The sequence below is a fragment of the Moschus berezovskii genome, chromosome 26 (genome assembly GCF_049115385.1).
Source record: "Moschus berezovskii isolate FMDL1 chromosome 26, NW_MosBer_1.0, whole genome shotgun sequence".
NCBI classification, from domain to species: Eukaryota; Metazoa; Chordata; class Mammalia; order Artiodactyla; family Moschidae; genus Moschus; species Moschus berezovskii.
Window position 1 is genome coordinate 34,113,982 of NC_142485.1, and position 6,477 is coordinate 34,120,458.

A 6,477-nucleotide genomic window follows, 5' to 3' on the forward strand; every position below is an offset into this window, starting at 1 on the left:
TGAGAAAGCAAAAGAGACATAAATATAAAGAACAAACTTTTGGACTCTGTGGGAGAAGGTGAGGGTGGGATGATTTGAGAGAATAGCATTGAAACATGTATATTACCATATGTGAAATAGATGACCAGGCCAAGTTCAATGCATGAAACAGGGAACTCAAAGCCTGTACACTGGGACGAGCCAGAGGGAAGGGATGGGGAGGGAGGTGGAAGGGGGGTTCAGAATGGGGAATACATGTACACCTGTGGCTGATTCATGTCAATGTATGGCAAAATCCACCACAATACTGTAAATTAATTAGCCGCCAATTAAAATAAATAATTTAAAAAGAAATATAAATGGATAGATTTATTTCTGTGATGAAAATGTGTGATATATCAAGGAAGAATCAATTCTTAAATACTAACCAGCTTGAAATCTATGTTTCATTATTTTTATTTACTTTACAATTTTGAGCTAGGTAAAAGTTAAATGAGAAATATCTTTTTAAATAGTAGTTGGCAATAATGGAATTTTATTTAGCAAAAAAAGGAATAAGAACATTTGTGTAACTATGGTATTAGATATTAAAATATGTATTTTCTATATTGTAAATCATTAACATGCACAAATTAAAAGTTAAAGATACTATATATTATAATTATTGAACACAAATTTAGTACACTATTGACAACTTTAGTCATAGTGTCCAATGTTTAACTCACAATTTCTGACTGGAAAGTAAATGTTCTCTTGAAATAAAAGATTATTTTTGTATAGCCCACTAGAAGGTGATGCATTTTAACACATAAGTACATTCAGTTCAGTTCAGTTCAGTTCAGTCGCTCAGTCGTGTCCGACTCTCCGCGACCCCATGAATCACAGCACGCCAGGCCTCCCTGTCCATCACCAACTCCCGGAGTACACTCAAACTCATGTCCACAGAGTCGGTGATGCCATCCAGCCATCTCATTCTCCGTCGTCCCCTTCTCCTCCCACCCTCAACCTTTCCCAGCATCAGAGTCTTTTCCAGTGAGTCAATGCGTCGCATGAGGTGGCCAAAGTATTGCAGTTTCAGCTTTAGCATCAGTCCCTCCAATGAACATCCAGGATTGATCTCCTTTAGAATGGACATTAGGGATGAAGTTATTGATTGAGGAAAAGTCACAATTTGAGAGCCAGATGTGCTCTGACTCCCCTTTAAAATACATCCTTAATGAATTAAAGAAACATCTAGCTCTTCCTTTGTTTAATTAAGTAGGTGCTAATTTAAGTCAGCCCCATAGCATCATATCCAAGGTCTACTCTGTGTTGAGACTCTAAGACATTCTTGTTTTATCGTTATCATCAATGATATTTCTTTTTACCACAAATTCTTTACCACCACTATGATCATCATCTAAATGATACCTCCTAAACTCTCATAACTCAAAGACTGTAGTGTTAGGAGCAAAACTAAGTTCATCCAAAGTGTAGAGGAGAGACAAGGTTTAAATACAATTTTAAACAAGGCAGCGTATGCTATTTACTGCTAGGCAATGGCAGCATCATGTGGCACGCAGGAATCGAAGTGAACATCACTCAATGGCAACAAAAGTAGAGGTTAAATTCCAAAGTGAAGGGACATAAACATGAATGTCAGTTGACCCTGCAAACCACAGTCTCAGCTGCTACCCACAAGATATCTTGCAAGTGAGAGGTGAGCTCTCAATGCTACCTGGATTTAAATTAAAACAAAAAAATAGGAAGCAAACTCTCCTTATGCTTTGAATACAATTCTTTAAAATCAGTACCATGTTCACGGCCATTTATTGTATTTTTATTAAAATACAATTAGTTGCAATATGATTTAATATTTAAGTTAATACAAAGGAATCTATAATTTACATATAAGAAAGCATCCCAGGTTACTCTAATATTCTGAATCACTTCAAATCTGATATATTTATAAGTTTTCGATATCTAGGTTTCATGTCCTGATTTGGCAGATGTTTAAAATAGCTGAACCATATGGTCTACTAAAAATAATATTATCAAATTCAGTATGTAACTCCTCATGTTCAAATATATCCTATTCAATTATTTAAGTCACAATGTCTCCTTAATTGTCTACTGGAAGAAAAATATACAACCTTGCAACTCACTGGTGTCCAGGAGTTTTGCAGGTGACCCTTGTACAATTTTGCACAAAATAATGTTCCTGCAAAAAGAAAATAATATTCTAGAGATCAAGAAAGACAAGACAAACAAGAAAGACAATAAGTAGATACACTGCATTAGTCTAACTGCATTAGATTAAGATGTTGATAAAAACAGTAAACAGTGGCTGAACAGCAATAACTTCTCAGCAACTGATTTGCACTAGTGTCTGAATGCATGATTCCACTTAGCATGATGAGGGAGAAAATAGTTTACAGTTTTGGCTTGGACACTATATGAGGAGTCCATAAAACAAACAAGGAAACTGAGTTGTATATACACATCCAAAAATCAGAACAGCAGTCTAGGATGGCTTTAAAACAATAGGAATTATTAACAATTAGGTGGTATTTAAAACCTCAGGAAAGTAGACGGCCCCCAACATAGTACAGTTTAAGATGAAGGTAGAAAGGTGGTTGGCAACATGCTGAATCTAGAATTTCAGCCTGCAAAGAATGGGTAGAGAAAAGACAGATAATAATGCTCATGTAAGCAGCCAGCAAAATCTAAAGGATGCCTTGGCTCCATGACAGTATTTCGAGGGAGAGCAAGTTACTGACTGTTGAAATCTGCTGGAAAATCTATGCAAATATAATCAGGGAGCTCGGGGTAAAGCAAAATTCCTTGTTGTTCCTGATGAGAAAAGCTTCAGTGAATTGTTAGGGAAAGAATTCAGTTTGGGGAGGATGGAGAGGTTAATACAAAGAGGAAAAAGGGATACAGAAAATCTAGAATATACTTTTGAAGACAATTTACCAGATGGAGAACAAAGGGGAAGAATTCCTTGAATAAGGTTGGGGAAATGAGATTCACAATATTCAAGAATTCTTAATAGGAAGAAGGTGAAAAGATTGGTATAGATTGTACACTTGCATTTTAACAATCAACAACCGGGAAAGTGTTGGCCAGTAACTTCCATTTCTCCATCATGTGTGAGGAAAGGGTACCCTGGAGTGAAAGCGATGGGAGGCTTTGTCAAGGATTTTAGGAGAAACGATGCAACTGGTCATCTCAAAGTGTGGGAAAGGTAAATATGAGAGAAAAGAGCATTACTGCAAGGAAGTGTTGATTATTCATTTAAGTTTAGTGTTCTGTGAAGTCTAAAAAATAAATAAATGATAATTCCTCCACAACTTAAAGTTAAGTTTGAGGCATGGAGAACCTGTGTTGGACAAAAAAAGAACTCTAGATGCAGTCCTGGCATTTCCCTGCGCCTTGCCAAGTACCTGTCAGCTCTTACATGCCTACCAATTTACAGAATTGCTATTTTCTAATTACTTCTGTGCCTTTTAAAAACATGTGTACTTTGTTTCCTCAGGGTTTCCCTGGTGATTCAGATGGTAAAGAATCTGCCAGCAATGCAGGAGGCCCAGGTTCAGTCCCTGGGTCAGGAAGATCCCTTGGAAAAGAGCAATGGCTGCCCACTCCGGTATTCTTGCCTGGAGAATTCTATGGACAGAGAAGTCCAGTGTGCTACAGTTCATGGGGTTGCAAAGAGTGGGACACGACTGAGTGACTAACACTTTCACTTTTCACTTGTCTCATTTAAACTTGTTAGATCTCAGTAGAAAAAGGAAAAAATCAGTATGTATGGATCTATAAAGAAAGCTGCTGCTCTTAAGTTGCTTCAGTCGTGTCTGACTCTGTGAGACCCCATAGCTGGCAACCCACCAGGCACCAGCATCCCTGGGGTTCTCCAGGCAAGAACACTGGAGTGGACTGCCATTTTCTTCTCCTAAAGAAAGCTATTTACCCATTATTCAGTTCAATTCAGTTCAGTCACTCAGTCCTGTCCGACTCTTTGTGAAAACATGGACTACAGCACTCCAGGCCTCCCTGTCCATCACCAACTCCTAGAGTACACCCAAACTCATGTGCATCGAGTCAGTGATGCCATCCAACCATCTCATCCTCTGTCGTTCCCTTCTCCTCCCACCTTCAATCTTTCACACATCATCAAATGAGTTAGCTTTTCGCATCAGGTGGCCAAACTACTTGAGTTTCAGCTTCAACAACAGTCCTTCCAAAGAACACCGAAGACTGATCTTCTTTAGGATAGAATGGTTGGATCTCCTTGCAGTCCAAGGGGCTATCAAGAGTCTTCTCCAACACCACAGTTTAAAAGCATCAATTCTTCTGCGCTCAGCTTTATAGTCCAACTCTCACATCCATACATGACTACTGGGAAAACCATAGCCTTGACTAGATGGACTTTTGTTGGCAAAGTAACCTCTCTGCTATTTAATGTGCTATCTAGGTTGGTCATAACTTTCCTTCCAAGGAGTAAGTGTCTTTTAATTTCTTGGCTGCAGTCATCATTTGCAGTGATTTTGGAGCCCCCAAAAATAAAGTCAGTCACTGTTTCTACTGTCGCCCCATCTATTTGCCATGAAGTAATGGGACCAGATGCCATGATCTTTGTTTTCTAAATGTTGAGCTTTAAGCCAATTTTTCACTCTCCTCTTTCACTTTTACCAAGAGGCTCTTTAGTTCTTCTTCACTTTCTGCCATAAGGGTGGTGTCATCTGCATATCTGAGGTTATTGATATTTCTCCCAGCAATCTTGATTCCAGCTTGTGCTTCTTCCAGCCCAGTGTTTCTCATGATGTACTCTGCATAAAAGTTAAATAAGCAGGGTGACAACATACAGCCTTGATGTACTCCTTTTCCTATTTGGAACCAGTCTGTTGTTCCATGTCCAGTTCTAACTGTTGCTTCCTGACCTATATACAGATTTCTCAACAGTTAGGTCAGGTAGTCTGGTATTCCCATGTCTTTCAGAATTTTCCACAGTTTATTGTGATCCACACAGTCAAAGGCTTTAGCACAGTCAATGAAGCAAAAGTAGATGTTTTTCTGGAACTCTCTTGCTTTTTTGATGATCCAGCATGTTGGCAATTTGATCTCTGGTTACTCTGCCTTTTTTAAACCCAGCTTGAACATCTTGAAGTTCATGGTTCACATATTGCTGAAGCCTGGCTTGGAGAATTTTGAGCACGACTTTACTAGCGTGTGAGATGAGTGCAGTTGTGTGGTAGTTTAAGCATTCTTTGGCATTGCCTATCTTTGGGATTGGAATGAAGACTGACCTTTTCCAGTTTGTGGCCACTGATGAGTTTTCCAAATTTTCTGTCGTAATGAGTGCAACAACTTAACAGCATCATCTTTGACGATTTGAAATAGCTCAACTGGAATTCCATCGCTTCCACTAGCTTTGGTCATAGTGATGCTTCCTATGGCCCACTTGACTTTGCATTCCAGGATGTCTGGCTCTAAGTGAGTGCTCACACCATCGTGATTATCTTGGTTGTGAAGCTCTTTTTTGTACAGTTCTTCTGTGTATTCTTGCCACCTCTTCTTAATATCTTCTGCTTCTATTGGTCCACACCATTTCTGACCTTTATCGAGCCCATCTTTGCATGAAACATTCCCTTGGTATTTCTAATTTTCTTGAAGAGATCTCTAGGCTTTCCCATTTTATTATTTTCCTCTATTTCTTTGCATGAAACATTCATTCATCCCCCTACACTGAATCTCATGTCTGCTTAGAGTTAACTCCTATGAAATTGTAATGATTTATCTTACACTATACAACTTTGGGGGCACATGCATCACTTTTAACTATGCACTTTTATCAACAATGCTGTGATAACTGCTTTCCCTGAGAAGTTTAATTCATCTCTGATTGTTTCCCAGAACTTGAGTAACTTGACTGAGACTTAGGATAATCTTAAACACATTGACAAATTACCATTTCAATACCTTTTACTGGGTAATATTCCCATCAGAATAAAATGAGATTATCTATTTCCTACACCATTGTCACCTCATGTTAATATTTTCAAAAAACAACTAATTTCTCATGAAAAAAGAGCCAACACCATCTACATACACCACTGATCTATCTTTATGACTGAAGAGTGTGGAGTTCAATGTGGGCATCTATTATGTCTGACTGATGGTTGTATGATTCCATATGCCTAGATTAAAGTATTAAATAAAGATTAATGTTTGAACAAATAGCACTTCCTGATGCTTAAGTTTGTAACTATCTATGATACAGCTCCCTCTGATGAGCAGCAGAAACCCAAATCTCAAAATATTAGTAGTTAAACTCACGTAACTTCCCCAACTTTATTAGATCCACAGTCATTCCCCGAGTTACCCACGCCCGAAAACTTCAGAGTCATTTTCAGTGTTTCTATCTCAATCTACATTCAATAAGCTACCAATGTGCACAGATTATTCTTCTTCAGTATATCCACTGAGTCTCCTTCTGAAGTTCCTTTAGTCTCTTAG